The following is a 23,127-nucleotide window of genomic DNA, read 5'->3' as shown; positions in this document are numbered from 1 at the left end:
GAAAAATAAAGGAGAGAATGCAAATAAGGAAAGTAGCATATAAAATAGCCCCGAAGGGTAATAAGTTTTAATACAAACAAAAGTCCAGACATAAGTTAAGGATAAAATTACAGAATAGAAAAACTACTCCTCCATGCGGGAGCCTTCATTCTCTTGCTCCTTATCAGCGCCTTCAGCATCCTTCGCAGGAGAAGCGGGAGGAGAAGCAGTGTTAGGATCCAAGATGCGATCATCTGGCTGAGGGGAGTTGAAGAGGGCGTCTATGCTGTCCTCCGACTCAGCCTGCTTGGGACTTATAAAGTCCTTAGGGTCGACTAAGCCCGGGTGCTTCTCAGAAACCGCCTTTACGGCCGCATCCCATCCCTGAGTAAACTGTAGGGAATAAAGACCCTCATCATGAATCTCCATGAGATTCTTAAACTTGTCAGAATCCATGTAGTCATCAATGAGCTTATCCTTATCGCTCTTAAGTTTCACCAGCTCGGAATGAGCCTTAGCCAGCTCCTCTTTCTTCATGTCCAGCTTCTTCTCCAGGACCTTGGCTCTCTCTTCCCATTTCTTCATCTCCTTCTCAAACCCATATGAGTTACCCTTCGAAGACCTAGCCTGGTGGAGGGCCACCTGGAAGTAGGTATTACTCTGCAAAGAAATATGTATGAGTTAGCACAAGTTCGTTGAAATACGAGAAAGTTGGGATTCAAAGAAAAAGAGAAAAAAGAAAGTTACCGCAGCTTGGGCTTGAGTACCCAGAAGCTCAATAGTCTCGATATCACTCCCCGTAACAATGTCAGTAAAGTCATGGGGAGTGATGGAATGGTACGACCAATCCTTAGCATGTTTGGTGGATCCAACCACCGTATCGCTCCTCCTGAAGCCCCAGTTAGGCCTGAAGGAATGTGCCTTAAGTGGAGGATCCCCATCGTCCCCCAACTCGACCACCGGGACGTGGGGCTTAAGAAAAGAAGGACCGTCAGGTTTGCTCCTGGGGTCCTTGTTTAGCTTGGCCCTCTTCTGGCGGCCTGACTCCCCTTCCTTGGGCCTGTTGACATTATTGATGGCCTCGCAAGCTGAAAAAGAAAGATAGAAAGAATATTAAATTGCAGGAGAGATAAAACGTTACAATTAAAGGGACGGAAAAATGGTTATCCAGTTATAAATTTACCCTTATCACTGGCCTGAGAGAGACCAACTTTCTTCAGAGAAAACTCCTCTAAGAGGGTCCAGGTGTCTGTTTTCCCATCATCTGAAATTAAGGCTTGGTAGGCCACCTCCTCCTCATCAGATAATCTGATGCTACCTAGACTCCCATCTGACACTTTGCAAAAGGGCCTACGAAAGAGTGTGGCCCAATCACCCCCAGCCCAGGTCAGCCTCACAAACTCGTCCCTCCATTTGGGGTTATTCTCAACTATGGAATTACTATCGAAGATATGAGGGATTTTGGGCCGTTGACGAATTAAAATCCAACCTGGTTGACTCATGGCGCTATTATAGAATTGGAAAACTTTCCTAAAGACAGCTACGGAAAGAGGAAAATTGTTTCTAAGACAAAGGACCATAAAACAGATAATGTTCCTCCAAGCGTTAGGAGGGAGTTGACAAGGGTTAATTTGTACATCTACAAGTAAGCGAGGAATAAATTCATGGAATGGGAACCTGAGACCTGCGGTCAGGGATCCTCGATAGATAAACAAAGTATCCCCCTCCCAATTACAAGTCCTATCCCCAGGGGCGGCTGGAGTGATCCTAAGGTGGGGTGGAAGTCTGTACAGGGTATTCATAGACTCTATCCTACCATCTAACTCATGAAAGGTGTTACCATGATTATACGAATCTAACTCAGATAGAGAGGGATATTCATCACCTCTCGAGTTAATCATATCAAGTAGGGAAGTATATGGAGATTGAATTTGAATGTTTGTACCTCTCTTAGAGACATTCATCTTCTGCAAACGAGCCAAGTCACGATCTGCCATTGATATGCTTCGGTTGAAGGCTTGAAACCCAGAAAAACCTGAGAAAGGTGGAGCTACGGTGGCTGAGGTCGCCGGAAATCGCCTTCTCAAAGGGAGAACTCTAGAGAGATTTGTGAGAGAAAATGAGAAATGTGAAGTGAAGTGAGGATTCTCACTTCACACTACACTTATATAGGCGAAAAGCTCGGAATACGAGGCGTTTCTAGGCCCATTTAGCCAGGCCCAACCTAAAAGCCCATCTACTAGAAATATCAGGAATAATCTAGAAGCTCCTGTGGAAAATGAAGGGTCGAAAATCGACCAGAATTTTAAAATGGTTCGATCAGAGTCCTAATCGACAAAGAAGAAAATCCTAATCGATACTTCAATCGATCAAGAGGGAAGAAACCTATTAAGTTCGATCAGAGTCCTGATCGACGCCAAACAGTATCCTGATCGATACCTCATACGAACAGGAGGAAAGAAATCCCCTAAGTTCGATCAGAGTCCTGATCGACCCTAAAAAGGATCCTGATCGATATCTCATTCGAGCAAGAAGGAAGAAAACCACTAAGATCGATCAGAGTCCTGATCGACACAGAAGAGGATCCAGATCGATATTTCATTCGATCAGAACGGTAGAAAGCCACCTAGTTCGATCAGAATCCTGATTGAAATCGATCAAGAATTCTGGTCGATTATGCCCATGTTTCAGTCGACTAGAGTGTCACTTTGAAGGCCAGTTCGATCAGAGTCCTGATCGAAATCTCCTGGTCGATTTGGCATAGATCCTGATCGAAGATCCCGTCGACCAGAATGTTACTTCCTGAGCTGGTTCGATCAGGATCCTGATCGAAATCGGTTAGGAATCCTGATCGATTTTTTATACATCCTGATCGATTTTTTATACATCCTGATCGATTTAAAGGCAGAAAATTAGGGAAAAATCCAGAAATTAAGGATAAATCCCAGAAAATTAGGGAAAAATCCAGAAATTAAGGATAAATCCCAGAAAATTAGGGGAAAATCCAGAAATTAAGGATAAATCCCAGAAAATTAGGGAAAATCCAGAAATTAAGGATAAATACCAGAAAATTAGGATAAATCCCAGAAAATTAGGGAAAAATCCAGAAATTAAGGATAAATCCCAGAACATTAGGGGAAAATCCAGAAATTAAGGATAAATCCCAGAAAATTAGGGAAAATCCAGAAATTAAGGATAATTCCCAGAAAATTAGGATAAATCCCAGAAAATTAGCGAAAAACCCAGAAATTAAGGGAAAAATCCAGAAAATTAGGGATAAATTCCACAAAATTAGGGAAAAATCCAGAAATAAAGGAAAAATCGTTGTAAATGTGTAGGTCGCTCCACACTTTACACAAAAATGAAACTCTGTAAGGGAATGAATACACTTAACTTTTGCGAAACCTAATCAATGTTTCCCAAAAGTTGGGGGGCAAATGATAGGGATAAATAAATCCTGATTGTATAAATAAATATTGCAAGGTGTGGGCTGCTAGGCCCAATAAGAAGATGTATGACATTCAGACCAAGAAGGTCAACACATTGATCAGGCCTGATGGACCAGATCAGGCCTGATGGAACAAAGAAGGCCCAAAAGCCCTGATTATTTATTAATTTTGTAATTAATAAATAAAGGAGGAAAACAGCTATTAAGATAAGTCCTAGTGGGGATATAAATCCTTGTATATTGGCCATAAGGGGACCTAAAAGGATAAGGAATCAGTTTCCTACTATCTAGGACTCCAAAGTCCATTCTAATTATGAGACTTGCCCACCAAGTCTCCTATACCAAGTCCAATTCAAGGACTCTCAACATCTATATAGGGGTCTCGCCCCACAAATCAGAACTACGTTTTTTGGCTTGATTCTCTAATTGACAGAGATACGTAGGCATCTCGTAAAGGCAGAATTGAGCTACGAAACACGAGAGCAGCCATTAAAGGCCTTGAGCTCCCGAATCTTAGTAATAAATACAGCAAATAATAACCTTAGTTTTTTATCCATAACATCTCATCAAATGGTTAAGCAATTGATTCTTTATAGAGGGGTTTATCAATACCCTTAAGCACATGTGGTACTTTCCTACCTTTAGCACATACATTAGGAGGGGAGTTTATGCCTAATTCTCCAATAGCAACATTGTAATCATAACCTACTCCAGATATTTGATTAATAGCTTGGTTATTGTAGAACTCTTTAGCCTTCGAGCAAGAATTAAAGTAAGCTTTAACCTTAGTCTCAAGACCGGCGATCTTGTTTTTGAGAATTGTTTCGAGTTGTCTATAACAGTCAACTCTATTCTCTAGAAAAGATATTTGTTCTTTCAATTTGTCTTGATTAATGTGTATAAGTCTTAATTCATTGACCTCTTTCTCAAGGTCTTTGATTTGTTGAATTAACATTTCATTATCACGACAAGCATAATCTAAGGAGCCTCCTAGATGATAAACTAATTCTGCATCAGTAAATTTTACCTCTTTTCTTGACGATGAAGTGTTTCCATCAATAGCCATAAGAGAAAGATTCCCAACTTCTTCATCTTCACTGTCAGTATCATCCCAGCTTCTTCCCTTTGCCAGGTAAGCCCTTTCACATTTACTCTTCTGATTATAATCATAAGAGTTCTTCCTTACTTGCTTTGGCTTTTTGCATTCTGTGGCAAAGTGTCCCAACTCATTACAGTTAAAGCATCGAATGGTGCTTCGATCAACCATCCCTGTTTTGTATCCACCACTGCTGGTGTTAGAGGATGAAGATCCACCTTTTTAGAATATGTTGTAGTTGGACTTGTACTTGAACTTGGGATTCCTCTTGAATCTGACATTGGAGAATCTCTTGATAATCAGGGCCATTGACTCATCTTCCAATTGATCCAGTTCTTCCAAGGAGTAAAAATCAACACCGGATTGATTTGTAGTAGGAGGATCAAATTCTGCTACTATCACATTTTCTTCATCCTTGGAAGACTATACCATTCTCTCTGACTATTGAGATTGTTGTTGTTGTTGTTGTTGTTGAGCTACTAGAGCAGTAGACATGTTGACCACTCTACCTTTCCCGTAGACTTCCTTCTGCTGAATCTGCTCCAACTCATAGGTTTTTAACACACCATAGAGCCTTTCCAAAGAAATCTCACTCATATCTCTCGCTTCTCTTATGGCAGTGATTATATGTTCAAGATGAGTTGGCAGTGTTAAAAGGAACTTTTTGTTGACCTTCCTGATTGAATAATATTTTCCATTTATGTTCAGGTTGTTGATCAATGCATTGTACCTCTCAAACACTTCAGTAATTCCTTCTCCTAGATTGGATTTAAAATGTTCATACTCAGAGGTTAGGATCTTTAACTTGTTCTCCCGAACTTCCTCTGTGCCTTCATTAATCACCTCAATAGCTTCCCAGATGTGTTTGGAAGTTTTATAGTTCATAACATGTCTGTTCATCAAGGGATCAAGGGAATCAACTAAAATTAATTGAAGGCTGGCATCCAAGGAGGCTGCTTCTTTTTCAGCAAGAGAAAAATCTTCAGGCTCTTTTGCATAGGTTCTAGCTTTGGTAATTACAACATCATTTTCTATAACCTCTCGTTCAATAACCATCGGAATTTTTGGACCTTTCTTTAACACATCCAGATATTTGGGATTTGCAACTTATAAGAACAAGACCATCTTCTTCTTCCACATAATATAATTTTCTTTATCGAACAGTGGAATTTTAACGGTTCCAACTTTTTGTGAAGTCATTATGAATTTTTGAGTAAATAAAAATTCAAGGAGTGGAAGAATCACAAAAGTCTAGGATCTTGATTTGTTCGTTAATCAGAAGGCTCTGATACCAATTGTTAGGTCCCAATATATTTGTAGAAGGGGGGTTGAATACAAATTATACCGTTTAATCGAATTTAATATGGAATAAAAAGTGAACCAAAATTCAAGTTAAATAAAACTATTATTAAACTTGAAAGGTGTTACAACAACGGTATCGTTTACAAGGGATTAATCTCAAATAAATTATTACAAATCTAGAATAAATTCGACATGAACTTTTTCTATTTTTGCAATAAAAAGATCAAATGCTATAAGCAATTTGAGATTAAGTTCTAGGGATTTTGATCCGCTAGATAGTTACACAAGAACAAGAGAATGATTTCTAGTGGTTTAGATTTAACTATAAATGCTAGAAATTAATGTTCTGAAATATTACAGTTGAATATGAAAAGTTTTCTGCTGCTTTATTCTTTTCTTTGTTCTTGTGTTGTTGAATAATGATGATAGTCTTCAATGATCTGCTGTTGTTGACATTTAATTCAATCAATAGAATTGGATTGTACTGGCGAGACAATCGGTGAGACAATCCGTTGATCTAGCAAGACAATCGGCATGACTATTGAATGGACTGGAAAGACTTTCGGTATGACAATGAAATGAACTGCAAAGACTTTCGGTATAACAATTAAATGAACTGGAAATACTTTCGCTATGACAATTGATTGTCATACCAGTTCAAATGATTGTCTTGCTGAATTAATATTGAATATTAATTCAAAATCAACTCTGAAAAAAAACATAATATTAATTCAGAATTAAATAACCAACTAATTCAATTAATCAATAAATTAATCTTTACAGATATAATTTATTTTCTTAATTAAATTATATGATTTAATTAATTAATAGAGAATTAATATTATTCTTGAACAACAACCACTCTTCTGACAATCTTCTGAAAATCACTGAAAATTATGAATCAATTCCACCACTTCAATATTGACACTCGATGTACTGTCTGGTTCATGAGTGACTAACTTCCGTGACATTTCTTCATGTCTTGACTTTGATAACATGATTTTCTTCAGATTAAATCCCTGTAATTATCTGATACCCTGACAAGATCTATGTCACTTGATTAAATCCACAATCTTGATTTATATCACTGAGGCTTGATCAATTTCTTGAACTTCTTCTAGTGAAGTAATTTCTCAAGTCTGTAGATGAACATTGTTTCTTAATTCTTTGACAGATGTTACTTTGAGAGATCTCTTTGACAATAGAACCATTATTTACTTGTTACATTCTTATTTGAGTTGAGTTAAATCCTCGAATAAACAAATAGTCTATGACATATGCCTTTCAAGTATTAATCTTTGGAATGTCATCATTGAATCAGTAGCTCTTATCTCAGGACTTAAACATAATCTGCTGAGTGTGAGTTAAATCTGTGATAGAGGTTATCATGTGGATTTCTTTAAAGAACATTGTGAAGTTGTAAGCAATTCTACAGGCAAAGTGATTCTGAAAGGATACAGGCATGGTAACATTTATGAAGCCAGACTTTCAACAACTTCTGATGGTTCTGCAATCTGTTTGTTGAGTAGAGCATCAATTGAAGAAAGCTGGAATTGGCACAAAAGACTCTCTCATTTAAATTTCAACAACATAAATGAGCTTGTAAAGAAAGATCTTGTGAGAGGATTTCCAAAATCAGTATTTGCTCCTGATGGCCTTTGTGATTCATGTCAAAAGGCAAAACAAAGAAAATCTTTTTTCAAGAGCAAAACTGAGTCATCAATTCTTGAGCCGTATCACCTATTGCATGTTGATCTATTTGGTCCAGTCAATGTCATGTCTATTGCAAAGAAGAAATATGTTATGGTTATAGTGGATGAGTTCACAAGGTACACTTGGGTGTACTTCTTGCACAAGAAGAATGAAACTACATTTACTCTAACTGATCATGTCAAACAGCTGGATAAGTTGGTCAAAGATTCTGTTAAAATTATATGAAGTGATAATGGCACTGAGTTTAAGAATTCAATCATGGAAGAGTTCTACAAAGAGCATGGAATCAAACAGGAAATTTCTGCACCTGGAACTCCAGAGCAAAATGGAGTTGTAGAAAGAAAGAACAGGACTCTCATTGAAGCTGCACGAACTATGCTTGATGAAGCAAAGCTGCCAACCTACTTTTGGGCTGAAGCTGTGCAGACTGCTTATTTTACACAGAATGCAACACTTATAAACAAGCATGGAAAAACACCATATGAGATGGTGAAGAAAAAGAAGCCAAAACTGAAATATTTTCATGTATTTGGATGTAAGTGTTTTGTTCTTAAGACTCATCTCGAACAACTGTCAAAATTTGATCTAAAAGCTGATGAAGGAATTTTTGTTGGATATCCACTTTCCACAAAAGCCTTCAGAGTCTACAATTTAACAAGGGTTGACATGGAATCTATCAATGTATCTTTTGATGATAAGAAGATTAGTGGACTTGAAGATTTCAATGATCACGATTAGCTGAGATTTGAAAATGAAGACTTAAATTCTGATTCTGTAAATTCTGATGGCTTATACTCTGATCCTGTAAGTACTGATGTCATTGAATCTATGGTAACTAATCCAAAGGAAAATGTAAATGTCTAGGGGGAGCAAGCTGAAGATCCTACCACATCTCAAGACTCTCAAGAAGCATCAGAACCTGTCACTGGCTCTTTAAGTTCTGATTCATCTAGTTCTGATGAGCCAAATTCTGATAATTCTGGAAGCTCTGATACTTCAAATCCTGAAGGATCCAAGTCAAACTCTGAAGTCTCAGAGAGCATAACTACAGGGGGAGCATCAGAAAATGCTAATAGAGATAACATGGATCATGGGGGAGGATCTAGTTCTAGAAGTCAACTTCAATCTCCCAGAAAGTGGACCAAATCACATACACCTGACTTAATTTATGAAGATCCTGAAGCAGGTGTCAGAACTAGAACTGCAACATCAAATGAATGTCTCTGTCATTCTTTTCTATCTCAGACTGAACCAAAGAAAGTGGAGGAAGCTCTTCAAGATGCTGATTGGGTGCAAGCAATGCAGGAAGAGTTAAATGAATTTGAAAGAAATAAAGTCTGGACCCTAGTGTCAATACCAAAGAACAGATCAGTTGTTGGCATAAAATGGGTGTTCAGAAACAAAACTGATAGTGATGGCATAATTACAAGGAATAAAGCAAGGTTAGTTGCTAAAGGCTACTCTCAACATGAGGGTATTGATTATGATGAAACATTTGCACGAGTTGCTAGATTAGAAGCCATAAGGATCGTTTTTGCTTATGCTGCTCACAAAAAGTTTAAAGTCTTTCAAATGGATGTGAAAAGTGTTTTTCTTAATGGAGAATTAGAAGAAGAGTTCTATGTTGAACAACCTTTAGGCTTTGTAGATTCAAAATTTCCAAATCATGTCTACAGGCTTGACAAAGCACTGTTCTACCTCAACCATGGAAATGACTTACTTTTGGTACAAATATATGTTGATGATATCATATTTGGTTCTACAAATGCCAAACTCTGTGAGAGGTTTGAAATGCTAATGCAGTAAAGATATCAAATGAGTATGATGGGAGAACTTAGTTATTTTTTGGGCATTCAAGTCAAGCAGAATGAAGAAGGTACTTTTATCTGTCAATCCAAGTACACCAGAAATTTACTGAAGAAATTTGGAATGCAAGATTGTTCAACTGCATCCGCTCCCATGGCCACTGCAACCAAATTAGATAAAGATACTGGTTCATCAGTAGATATTACTAACTACAGAGGAATGATTGGCTCTTTACTCTATTTAACTGCAAGTAGACCTGATATCATGTATGCTACCTGTCTTTGTGTAAGATTTCAGGCTGATCCAAGAGAACCTCACTTAATAGTTGTGAAAAGAATTTTCAAGTACCTTAAGGGTACAGCTGATATGGGATTGTGGTATCCTAGAGAATCATATTTTAAGCTAATAGGTTACTCAGATGCAGATTTTACAGGATGCAAAATAGATAGGAAAAGCACTAGTGGAATCTGCCAATTTCTTGGAGGCAGATTGGTTTCTTGGTTTAGCAAGAAACAGAAGTCAATTTCCACATCAACTGCAAAAGCAGAATATATTGCTACAGGAAGCTGTTGTGCACAAATTCTTTGGATGAAGAATCAGTTACTGGATTATGGGTTAGAATTTTCTAAAATCCCTATTTACTGTGATAATCAAAGTGCTATTGCTATGACAGGTAATATAGTTCAACACTCAATGACAAAGCACATCAGCATTAGGTACCATTTCATAAGGGAACATGTGATGGAAGGTAAAGTGGAATTGCATTTTGTTTCAATAGATCAATAACTAGAAGATATCTTCACAAAACCACTATGTGAAGCTACTTTTACAAGACTGGTAAATGAACTTGGAATGGTTTCAGGTTCTTTCTCTAAATCTGCTTAGTTTTTGTTCTCTTACATCAGACTTTATGATCAGTGTTTAAAGATTGTCTTATTTTCATGAAATATGTTCTTTAATTGAAATTCATTAAATACTGATTGTTATCTGATGTGGATCTATAAACTCTGATAGTGTTTTGAATGTTCTGTGACTATTCAATCCAATGAGGATAATTGTGCTAGATGTTGACCTAGTAGTCTTTAACATACTAGAAATCCCATGTTTGAATTAGTTGTTTATATGGAAACTCATTAACACAAGCAAATTCTAATTTTGAGCTTAGTCAAGTTTACTTTGTGTAGCTTATTACTAAGTCACAAACTAGATTCTTGCTTCTTATCTGTTAGATTCTGATGTCAGTAAATCTTAAGAATGAACTAAATGCTGATAAGCCTCACTTATCAAAAGAAAAGAAAAGAAAAGAAAAGAAAAGTCAGGTACTCCTTTGAGATCTAGAGTAAATATATGGAAGGGAAGACCCAAGTGCATTACTGGTACTAAGTAATATGCATTAGAAAAGCAAATAAATTTTCTTGGTGACTTTTCACATTCTCTGATTATTGGAAAAATACTATGACAACAACATAAATTCTGATAAGCAGTCGTGACTCACTTACACTGAGAAGCCACTGTAAAAAAGAATTTCAAAAGATGCATAAAATGAGCACAAACAGTTGAGGTGGAGTTTTGTATAAATTTGTTCTATAGTAGACTTCATAATTGATGACAGATTTAAGCACTTTTCTTAGTTATGCCTTATTTCTAAGATGTACTGAAGTTTATCAGACTTTAATCTTTATCTGATATTCTGCTAAATGCACACACTTTCACTCCATATGAATGATGAAAATTACTGTGGTGATTAAGTTGTTTTTGACAAACAGTTAAGTGTCATTTGCATAAATTCTGAGGACAAGTTCTAATGGAAGTTCTGATGATTAAACTCTGAAGAAAACAAGTCAGTATTTGTATGAAGAATCACAGAAAAAGATATTCACTTTTTGAGTTCAGAAGCCATATTCTGATGACTGTTAAAATCTGATATAAGTTAAGTTGTGATATCAAATCCTGATGGAATCCTTGATGCGTACGTGGCATTATTCTTTACTTGACTTATTTGTGATAAAATCTGAAACAGTCATGTCAAATTAGAATATATTTGGGTAAGATAAAAACAGTAATAATCATTATGGGTTAGTGGTAAACGTGTTTGTCCTAAAAAACTGCATGTTCACGGTAATTATTGTTTATTTTACGTGCCCATTAACTCCTACTTTACTTGTTTACTGACTGTTCACACGTTGCCAGGTGTAAAGTGTATCCCATGCTTCAAAAATATAACTGTTGAGTGGACAGAGTATATATATGGGAGTTAAAAGATTTTCTAATCTTTTAATTACTTTTCTATTCTCACTCTCTTTTATTCTCTCTCTCTCTAATATTCTCTGAAGCGTTTTCTTTCAGGACTTTTATCAAACACCTTGCAAACACTATCTTTCTCACTTAATTTCTGCAGAGATGGCACCAAAAGACTTTCTTTTCAATAGAGCTAAGTTTGTTCCCAACAACTACTCGTCTATTCTTAGCAAGGCTGAAGCTCCATCGGAACTTCACTTTATTCAGGACTTCCTTGCTAATTCTGATATTGGGTATGCTTTGACCCAACCTGAAGCAATATTTGGAACCCAAGTGCTGGAGTTTTGGAGAAGTGGAATCTATGATGATGGTAGTGCTTAAGGGTCCCCAAGTATTATCTTTACAACAGGGGAGGATGATCATGTCGTGAGGTTGGCTACGGTTCGTCAAGCACTGCAGCTGCCTGAGAACTGTGTTTATACAACTGTTGAGGAGCCAGTTCTTCAAAATATGATGGCTAGTCTGGGGTATGAAAAGACATTGGCAAAGATGGGTCAATTGAAGAGATCCAACATAAGGAGTGAATGGAGTTTCTTCTTTGACTGCATTACAAAGACCTTAGCCAACAAATGTTCTAATTTCGATGCAATCCCCATACTCAGTCAACAAATCGGGTATGGTCTCATTAATCAAACTGATTTTGATTATAAAAGTGGTATTTTAGGCTTTATTGGGGATAGGATGATAGAAGATAGGAATACTGTCTATTTTGATAATTTCTGTCAACTTATCTATATTGTTTGTTGTTCTGATAAGCCCCAATTAGCTAGTGAATCACTTTCACCATTTCGACTAGCTAAAAGAGCTTTTAATGATTTATTATCTACTGATAATAAGAAGGCTGTGTTAAGACCCCTCCGAATTCCTTTATCTGTCAAACAGGCCTTAATAACCTATGATCCAGTTACATACACTGCACTATATCCTGATGTCCAACCATCTGAACCTCAACCATCAGCATCTACCACCACTACTCAAACACCTCAAACTTCTCAACCACAACCAAAATCTACCATCAGGACATCTGTCAAACCATCAACTTAATCATCTCAACCTGAATCATCAGCACATACTATCAGATCTTCATCTTCCCGGCCAAAGAGGACAAAGTCTGTTCTTCAACCTCCACAAAAGAGAAGGAAGATGATTCTCAGAGATGAATCGGATAGTGATGAAGAGGAAACTGTTGAAGCACAGGTTCATGCATCAGAACCTGTGATAGTTGAAGCTGAGAATGTTACTTCTCAGACATAAATGGTATCTCAAAGTTCTGATACTTTGAAAAGGAAGAAATCTTTAAGTTCTGTTACTGTTGAAGCAACTCCTTCATTGGCAAGGAAATTGAAGAAAATGAAGGCTAGGAGGTATTTGGATAAGGCTTCATCAGAAGATACTTAAGAAGCTGAGGAAGGGGATCAGGAATCTCTGATCTCACAAGAACCGATTATCATTGAAGCCCTTCCAGCTCAAGCCAAAGACACTACTACCGATACAGTTGTTACCCCTCCTGTCTCTACTATTAAAGCTACAAACGATGCTAAAGAACAAACTGAAAACTCTGAAATAGATATTCATAATTTGAAAATACCAAATGTTCTTTATCAGGAAGCTCCATCTACAGATGCTCAGCAAACTCCAACTCATTTTCCAATTTTAAATGTTAAGATACCATCTACATCAACCACACCAGCTCTGGAGATAAATTCTGATGTTCAAAATTTAAATGAAGATGTTCATGAATCTCCAGTTGCTTCACACACTGTTGTGCTGTTAGAACATAATGAGTCTTCCTCAAGTTCTAAACACAGTGATTCTGCTGAGACTTCAGTTCCTATACTATGAAAGGAAGAATTGGTGAAGAAATTTGTTGAAAAAGAATCACCTATTCCTTGGGAGGATACTCACAGAGGTGTGGAGTGGACCAAGAAGTGGAATGACACTGATTTCATTCCAAGTTGTAACATTCTCACAGAGCATATTGCTAAAGCTGATGAGTTGCTCACAAATTCTGATTTAAAGACACAACTCAAGATCACTGCTCTATCTACTAAACATCTTCAAGGTCTACATTCTTCTACTCATGAAAAGGTTGATACAATAAAGGGTCATGCTGATAAGCTAGATCTTCAGCTTAAGCTTGACAAGAATAGATATATCAGACCTACTCTTGAGAAAATTGAAGCCATTGAGAAGATTCAAGAGAAGCAACAAGCCCAAATTGCTGAGGTCCTGGCTAACCAAGTTTCTCAGAAAGCTTAATTGGATGAAATCCAATCTTCAGTTGAACTTCTTCTTTCTCTCTTACTTCCTGATGATGCCAAAAAGGGGGAGAAGGTAGTTAAGTCCAAATGCTCACCTACTGAAATACTGAAGAAAAAGGATGATAAAGGTGATGACCAGGGAAACTCTGGTAAGAGTAGAGGTCAAGGAAAAGTTCAAGGAAAATCTTCTACACAGAACAAGTCAAGTTCTGATGCTGTGAATGCTAAAAGTCTGAAGTCAAGTTCTGATAAAGAAAGTCTGATGTCAAGTTCTGATATTATGATTTAGTCAGGATCTAAAGACTCTCAGAAGTTTTTACAAACTCTGAAGCTAAAGGGGAAGCAGACTACTGTTTATTACAAAAATCCTAAAATCCAGACACTTGATGAGGAGATAGCTAGAAGATTATTTCTGAAACAAAATCCAGGAATGGATTTGGAAACTCTCAAGGAGGAAGAAGCTAGATTTGCTGCTGAGAAGACAAATCTTAAGTCTAAAGCTTCTGATGCAAAGAAACCTCCAAGTCCTAAGGAAAAATGCATTGTGATTAGGGAAAAGTCAAATTCTGAGACTTCAAAATCCAAGACTATATCACAAACTGAGATTGATCCTAAATCAAAAGGAAAAGAAAAGGTTGGTGAACCTTTAAAGATTGAGAAAAAGATAAGTTCTTCCATTCCATTCTATCAAACTATAGTGCATGATGATGATTTGATAGAAGATGAAACTGTTCAAATTCTGAAGAAAAGAAAGATAATTGAAGAATCTAAAATAATCTCTGACACTGCTCAAGTTGTTCAGAATAAAGAACAGCAAGCTACAGAAGAAATAACAAATTCTGATCAAGTTAATTTGGAAAAGATGACAATTACTGATAAGAAGAAGCTGTTATGGAAGAAAGCTACTCCAATTGAACCAAAATCCAATCTTATGATGAGTCAACTCGCAACATATGGGTTGAGATCCAAGCAACCTAGAGTTAAAGCTGGATTAGGTTTTGATGAAGAGAAAATACAAACAGGAGTAGAAGTTACTCTAAGAGATCCTTTCATATTGACAGACAAACCATATGAACAAATCTAACAAAAGCACCTTGACAAAGTGCTGTCTGCTCAAATCGTGAGATATGCTCATGATAAGGAAAATCTAAAGGAGAAATTTATTTTATTTCTCTATGATGGATTAACTTACAGACTAGCTGATATTGTGCTAAAGAAGTCTGTCAGAGAACTTCAACATATTCACTATCTTCTGGAAGTAAAATTTGATGTTAGAAGAAGATGGTCAGAATATGTTTTGAAGGCTATAAGAGATCTATTTAGAATCTCTGGTACAAAGATTTCTCAATATATACCAATGATTACTGAAGATGATGGAAGAGAAATTCCTATGCTGAAGAATTCTGCTAAGGTGGAAGTTATTCTGAAAGGAAGATGCTTATGTTATAATGAAAACTCTTCACATCCTAGAGTTATCAGACTTGGTGATGGACTTGAAATAACATCAATTCAAGCTCTCAGAACAGCCATTTATCAAATTGGTGATAGTAAAGATGAAGAACTGATGCAGGTCAAAGCACAGTTAGTTGAATTTCTGAGGAAAGCTGAAGACAAGCTGGTAAGAGATTTTGTTAAGAATCATTATGGATTCAGATTGATCCAGTAAAGTTGGTAAAGCTACAAGGACTGTAAGTTGTAGTTAATAATCTTATTAAACTCTTATTGCATTTGAACTTAAATGTTTTTGACATCATCGAATCTATTAACTTGTATTTTTTGCACAATTTACAAGTTAGGGGAGATTGTTAGATATATTTGAGATGTCATGTCTAATATGTTTCATGTTTAGTTTTCAGATCTTAACAAACAGGAAATATCAGTACTTACTGAAATCAGTACTTACTGGAAGTCAGAACTTAAGGATATCAGGACTTAGATTATCAGAAGATAAATATCAGAAGATGGATATCAGAACTTAAGTACTGGAGGACTAACAGTTAAGGAGGGAAGCTGATTTATAGGAAAGAAGATCGAGACTAATACAAAAGAAGATATGCATAGAAAGAGTTGGAGGACTTAAAGACTTGTATAAGATATTTGATTGATATATTTTAGGAGATAGAATTATATTCCATATCAATTAGAAGTTATCTTGTAACTGTGTACTATATAAACACAGACATAGGTTTACACTATATATTTTATCATTATCGAGAAGATCATATATTGTAACTTAGCAGCTCTCATGATATTTGTTCATCACTGAGAGAGAACAGTTCCATTGTAACAGAGCTTATTATATCGAATATATCTGTTTACTATTACTTGTGTTCGAAATCGATTTGATTGTATTCTACACTGTATTCAACCGCCTTCTACAGTGTTGTGTGACCTAACAAGAATTTACTGAAGTCAGAACTTATATCAGAACTTAAGGCCGTCAGGATTTATATCAGGACTTAAGTGCGGGTACTTCAGATAAGGAATGTAGCTGATTTACAGGAGAGGATCATGACTAAAACAATAAAAGATATGCATGAAAGAGTTGGACAGCTAGAAGACTTGTAGAAGATAATATCCGATTGATATATTTTAGGAGACATAATTATATTCTATATCAATTAGAAGATATCTTCTAACTGTGTACTATATAAACACAGCTTAGGGTTTACACTATAAGTGTTATCATTCACGAGGAAGATTATACATTGTAACCTAGCAGCTCTTAGTGATATTATTCATCACTAAGAGAGTAGTTTAACCTACTTTGAATTTTTTTCTTGCTAAACCAAGAAACCAATCTGTCACCAAGAAATTGGCAGCTTCCAGAGGTGCTTTTCCAGTCTATTTTTCATCCTACAAAATCAGCATCTGAATATCCAATTAGCTTAAAGTCTGAATCTCTAGGATACCATAATCCAATATTCATGGTTCCTTTGAGATATCTAAAAGTTCTTTTTACAGCTAACAGATGTGGTTCCCTTGGATTGGAATCTTGCACAGAGACAGATATCATACATGATATTAGGTCTACTAGCAGTCAAATATAAGAGTGATCCAATCATATCTCTGTAGTTAGTTATATCTACTGATGAACCAGTATTTAAATCTAACTTAGTTGCAGTGGCCATGGGAGTTGTTACAGCTAAATTGTCTTGTATTCCAAACCTTTTGAGCAAATTTCTAGTATATTTTGCTTGATTTATGAAGATACCTTCAAATATATGCTTTACTTGTAAAACCGGAAAATAACTCAATTCTCCCATCATACTCATCTTATATCTTAACTACATTAGCCTTGAAAATCTTTCACAAAGTTTATCATTAGTAGAACCAAAAATAATATCTTCAACATATATCTGTATTAACAACAAGTCCTTACCATGGTACTTATAAAATAGAGTTTTATCAATTCTACCTCTTTTGAAACCACTTTCCAATAGAAATTCAGCAAGTGTTTCGTACCAGGCTCTTGGAGCTTGCTTTAGTCCATAGAGTGCTTCATCCAGTAAGTAGACGTGATATGGATATTTTGGATTAATGAACCATGGAGGTTGTTCAACATAAACTTCCTCTTCAAGTTAACCATTTAGAAATCCACTCTTTACATCCATTTGGAACACTTTAAATTTCATGTGAGCAACATAAGCTAGAAAAATTCCGATTGCCTCAAGTCTTGCTACTGGAGCAAAAGTTTCATCATAATCTATGCATTCTTGCTGTGAATAACCTTTTGCAACCAACCTTGCTTTATTTCTTATAACAATGCCCTTACTATCAGTTTTGTTTCTGAATACCCACTTTGTACCAACTACCGATCTGTTCTTATGCCTTGGTACAATAGTCCAGACTTTGTTCCTTTCAAATTCATTTAACTCCATTTGCATTGTTGTGATCCAATCAGCATCTTGTAGAGCTTCTTCAACCTTCTTGGGTTCTGTTTGAGATAGAAAATTTGATAGAGATGTTCATTTTCAATGGCTCTTCTAGTCTTCACACCACTATCAGGATTTCCAATGATTAAGTCAGGTGTATGCGACTTAGTCCATTTTCTTGCAGAAGGAAGTTGACTTCTTGAAGTAGAACCTCCCCTTGATCTATGAAGTCCCTTGTATCATTTTGTCTTGTACCACTATTGTTTCTTGATGCTCCTCCTGAATCAGTATTTCCAGTATTATAAGTATCTGCTTCATCAGTATTTGAGGGATGAGAGTCTGATGGAGTATCTACTGAAGTTTCTTGATTTGAATCACTTGACCCTTGATGTGAGTCATGTTTCTCCCCCTCAACATGTGCTTCAGTTCTTGTAGATTTTCCGTTGTTATGTGGTTCATCAGAGTTTAGAGTAATGTCAGGATTTTTTATATCAAGATTTGCCAGATTATTCGAATCTGTCATTCTATCAGGATTTATCTGTTCAGCGTATGGTACTTCATTTTCAAATATCAATTCTTCTTGATCACCTGTATCCTCTAGACCTGTAATCTTCTTATCATCAAAAGACACATGAATAGATTCCATGACCACCCATGTTCTCAGATTATAAACTCTGAAAGCTTTTGTTGACAATGGAGATCCAACAAAAATGCTTTCATCAGCTTTTAGATCAAATTTAGTACGCTGTTCTGGATGAGTTCTGAGAACAAAATATTTGCAGCGAAAAATGTGAAAGTACTTCTCATTTGGCTTCTTTCCTTTCACCATCTCAAATGGTGTTTTACCATGCTTGTTGATCAATGTTGCATTTTGTATGAAACAAGCAGTTTGCATAGCCTCGGCCCAGAAGTAGGTAGGCAATTTTGCTTCCTCAAGCATGGTCCTTGCAGCTTCTATAAGAGTTCTATTCTTTCTTTCAATAACTCCATTTTTCTGTGGAGTTCCAGGGGCAGAAAAAACCTGTTTGATTCTGTTGTACTTGTAGAACTCTTCCATAGTGTTGTTCTTGAATTTAGTTCCATTATCATTTCTAAAGATCTTGAATTTGTGGGTTGATCCTTTTTCCAATTTCCTTTAACAAAATAAGAAACGAGCAACCAAGATTACAACTTAGAACAAAGAATCACAAGAATAAACTAGATCTTCTTCGCCTTGGTTGTATTTGTGCTATAGGTCTTCTTGTTGTCTTCTCCTTAAGCTCCATTACATGCTTCTTATGAAAAATGACCTTAAGTTATCATTATATAGAAGCCCATGCAGATTAGAAGCCCAGAAAATAGTCTTCTAATTGAAACAGGAATCTGGAATCCCGACCTGGTGCGGCCATGCACTTCACCAGCGCGGGCGCGCTGGCATTCTGCTTCTCTGGCGTGGCCGTGCTGACATTCTGCTTCTCTGGTGCGGCCGCACGCTACCTCAACGCGGGCGCGCCGTCCTTCTGGAAAAACTAAAATTGCTTTCTTTATTTGCTGGTTCTTGATGGCCTTTGCACAAGCAATCTTCAAGACACCTTCCTAACACCATTTCAGCATCAAACAATGCTAAATCACCTTGATCCCTGTTATATGCCTGAAATGCAAAAAAACTACAAAATATATCAAAAACACAAATAACTTGAGTACAAAACATCAATTCAAGCCTTTATAGAGCATTCTAAGTGGACATAAATGCCATTTAACACACCCCCAAACTTGAACCGATGCTTATCCTCAAGCATAAACAGACTCAAAGAACAAGAAATAAAAAAAATGCATGAATACAAGCTACATGAATGCAAGGATCCCCTCAGAATAACTAATCCAACCAATTAACAACATCTCAACCAATGCAATTATTTGCACACAGATCAATCAAACCCTACAAATCAACTTACAAGCCAGAAACATGCGTGTGTGCATTTGCTTAACAGATATACTATCGTAACTAGATCAATAATCATGACTCACTACTCATCAAGGCAATCACAAGGTTATAGCGTTGAGTGGCATTTATGACACTTATTTATGCTCCAATAAGCTTTGAATTGATGCATTTGTACTCAAGTTGTTAAGTGTTTTAATGTGTTTTTTAGTGTTTTTGTATTTCAGGCATTACTCAGGTAATCCGGTGAATTAGCATTGTTTTGGTACTAATTTGGTGTCCAGGTGGTGTTGGAATAAAAGCTCGTGGAAAGCTGGCTCGAAGCAGCAAGATTTAAGAAGAAATCTGAGTTTTTTTCCAGAAGGATGGCGCGCCCGCGCTATGATAGCATGCGGCCCCACCGGGGTTCGAGAAATACAGTGCGCCCGCGCTGTGATAGTGTGTATTCGTCTTTTGAGCGTCGTGAACTCATAAGATAGTGTGTTAATTCTTAATGAAGTGACAGTGAATTTAAGGATTTAGAACTTACCATGATAGCATGGGTTCATGTATTTGTTATGCATAATTCGTAGGTAATTTTAACCATCTTACTTGCCCTATGTAATCAAGATAGATAACTTGTGCGTAAACCGTTATGTTGTCAAATTCTATAGACATATAGGGTCTCAATATAATTGGTGCCTATTCAGCTTCTATCTCTTTTGTGGATGTCTGGTAGAATGGTACTCGTGCAACGAAAGTTGGCGTTTATCAGTTTCGTGTTATCTGATTAGTATCATCACCATTGCATGCTAAGGTTAATAATAATAAGGCTATTGAATGAAGTATTTAATGAAGTTAGAATCCCATGTTTGTCATATATATTAATTCAGTCAATCTTATTCTCGTAGTTATAATTATTAGTTAATTCTTAGTTATAAACAATCTCAATTTGTTATTCGTATTAGCATTGGATAATAACCATACATTGTTGCTTAGGTGCATAAATTAAATAGTTAACCAATACAGTCTCTGTGGGAACGAACTAGACAAGATTCTATACTACTTGCAAACTCGTATACTTGCGTGTATTATTAGCGCGTGTTTAGCGACTAACAAGTTTTTGGCGCCGCTGTCGGGGACTGCAGTGTTAATTTATATTTTATGGGCTTTCCATCAGTGGTCGTTAAAGTTCATTGACTCGGACATTGTTACTTATTTGTTCTTTGTCTGGTTTCAGGTACTGTAGCCTCGGTTGTATGCATACGCGTTCGCGTACTCGTAAGAAAATACTGGATAAGTTTGAGGAAGAACTTGTGATAGTTCGTAGGGAAGTTTTTGAGGATGAAGAGAAGTTAGAGGAAGAAGAGAAAGTTGAAGAGCCAATTGTAGTAGCTATGGGTGATCAAGAAGAAAAACTGAAGGCTTTCATGGACTATTCTAAGCCTAAGATTAATGAAATTCAGTTTAGCATCATCAGAGCATCCATCAGGGCTAACACTTTTGAGATCAGGTCAAGCATGATCCAGATGATACATAACTCAGTTCAGTTTATGGGTTCTCCAACTGAAGACCCCAACATGCACATCATGGATTTCATCGAGATTTGTGACACTTTCAAGTTCAATGATGTGACTGAAGATGCTATCAAGATATGTCTCTTCCCATTTTCTCTGAGGGACAAGGATAAGTGCTGATTACACTCTCAACCAGCAGGGTCTATCACCACTTGTAAGTTCTTGCTTAAAAGTTTCTCACTAAATTCTTCGCCATGGCGAAGACTGCCGCAATCAGGAATTCTCTTACTCAGTTTGCTTAACAAACTGGAGAATCTCTGTGTGAGGCTTGGGATCGATATAAGGAGATGCTAAGGAAGTTCCCACACCATGGCATGCCTGATTGGATGATTATTAATTGTTTCTACAATGGATAGGGTCCTACTTCTAGACCCATGCTTGATGCAGCATCAGGAGGAGCCTTATCGACTAAGAGCTACGATGAAGCTTATAAACTTATTGAACTGATGGCTGCTAATGAGTACCAGAATCCTTCCCAGAGACTGACTCAGGGAAAGGTAGCAGGAATTCTGGAGTTGGACGCAGAAACTGCTATCGCTGCCCAACTTAAGGCTTTGACGATGAAGGTAGACACCTTGGCGAATTATGGAGTTAATCAAATCACTAGTGTCTGTGAGCTTTGTACTGGTGCCCGTGAGACTGATCAGTACATAATTTCTAGTGAATTAGCTCAGTTCGTGAGCAACTTCCAGCGATCGTAGCAACCTGTGCCAGCCACCTATCATCCTAATAACCACAATCATCCTAATTTCAGCTGGAGCAATGCTTAGAATGCGGTTCAACAGCCTTACCAGCAGTATCCAGCTAAACAGTACAACCCCCTGGTTTTCAGCAACCGCAGTATGCACCAAGACAATAACTCCAGCTGCAGTAAGCTAATGAAAAATCTGAATTAGAGGTGTTGAAGCTTATGTGCAAGAGTCAAGTTGTTTCCATCAAGACCTTGGAAATTCAAATTGGGCAGATTGCCAATGCCTTGCTAAATCGTCAACCTGGTACATTGCCTAGTGACACTGAAGTGCCAGGAAAGAGGGAAGCTAAGGAGTAGGTAAAGGCAATCACTTTAAGGTCTGGGAAGGTTGCGAATCCCGAACAAACTCAAGAGCTAACTGAAGAAGCCGGGGCTGAGAAAGAAGCAAAGGAGCAGGATGAAGAAGTGGAACCAAGGAAGACTATTGTTGAGCACACTCCACCTGAGGGTAATACAGGGGAGAAACCGATCTATCCTCCACTGCCTTTTCCTAAGTGGCTACAGAAGAAAAAGTTGGACAAGAAGTTTCTGGAGGTGTTCAAGAAACTTCATATCAACATACCTTTCACCGAGGCTCTCGAGCAGATGCCTATTTATGCAAAGTTTATGAAACGTATTCTCTCTCTGAAGGTGAAGCTAGATGATTTAAAGACTGTCAATCTCACGGAGGAATGTAGTGATGTGCTGCAGCAGAAGTTGCCTCCAAAGCTTAAAGATCCAGGAAGCTTCACTATTCCACGTACTATTGGAAAAGTGTCTTTTGACAGATGCTTATGTGATTTGGGAGCTAGCATCAATCTGATGCCTTTGTCAATTTTGAAGCAGTTGGATCTACCTGATCCTAAACTAACGTATATGACTTTACAGTTGGCCGACCGTTCTATTACATATCCGCGAGGTATTGTGGAGGATGTCTTGGTCAAGGTTGATAAACTCATCTTTCCTGCTGATTTTATAATTCTTAATTTTGAGGAGGATAAGAAAATTCCCATAATCTTGTGAAGACCTTTCTTGGCCCTTGAACGGACCTCGATAGATGTGCAGAAGGTTGAGCTTACAATGCGAGTGCTGGATCAGGATGTTACCTTTAATGTGTTCAGTGCTATGAAATTTCCTACTGA

The 23,127-nt window shown here is 37.1% G+C and overlaps 1 non-coding gene across 1 annotated transcript; it reads right to left on the bottom strand.

The window, feature by feature from the left end:
• Nucleotides 1-21,464: 21,464 nt before the first annotated feature.
• LOC141721919 (small nucleolar RNA R71) lies at nucleotides 21,465-21,571 on the bottom strand. The gene has a single exon (XR_012574960.1). It is a non-coding gene; the product is annotated as a small nucleolar RNA R71 (small nucleolar RNA).
• Nucleotides 21,572-23,127: the final 1,556 nt, after the last annotated feature.

The sequence above is a fragment of the Apium graveolens genome, chromosome 4 (genome assembly GCF_009905375.1).
Source record: "Apium graveolens cultivar Ventura chromosome 4, ASM990537v1, whole genome shotgun sequence".
Lineage (NCBI taxonomy): Eukaryota > Viridiplantae > Streptophyta > Magnoliopsida > Apiales > Apiaceae > Apium > Apium graveolens.
Note: the sequence above shows the minus strand (reverse complement) of the source record. Positions and strands in the feature narration are given on the sequence as shown.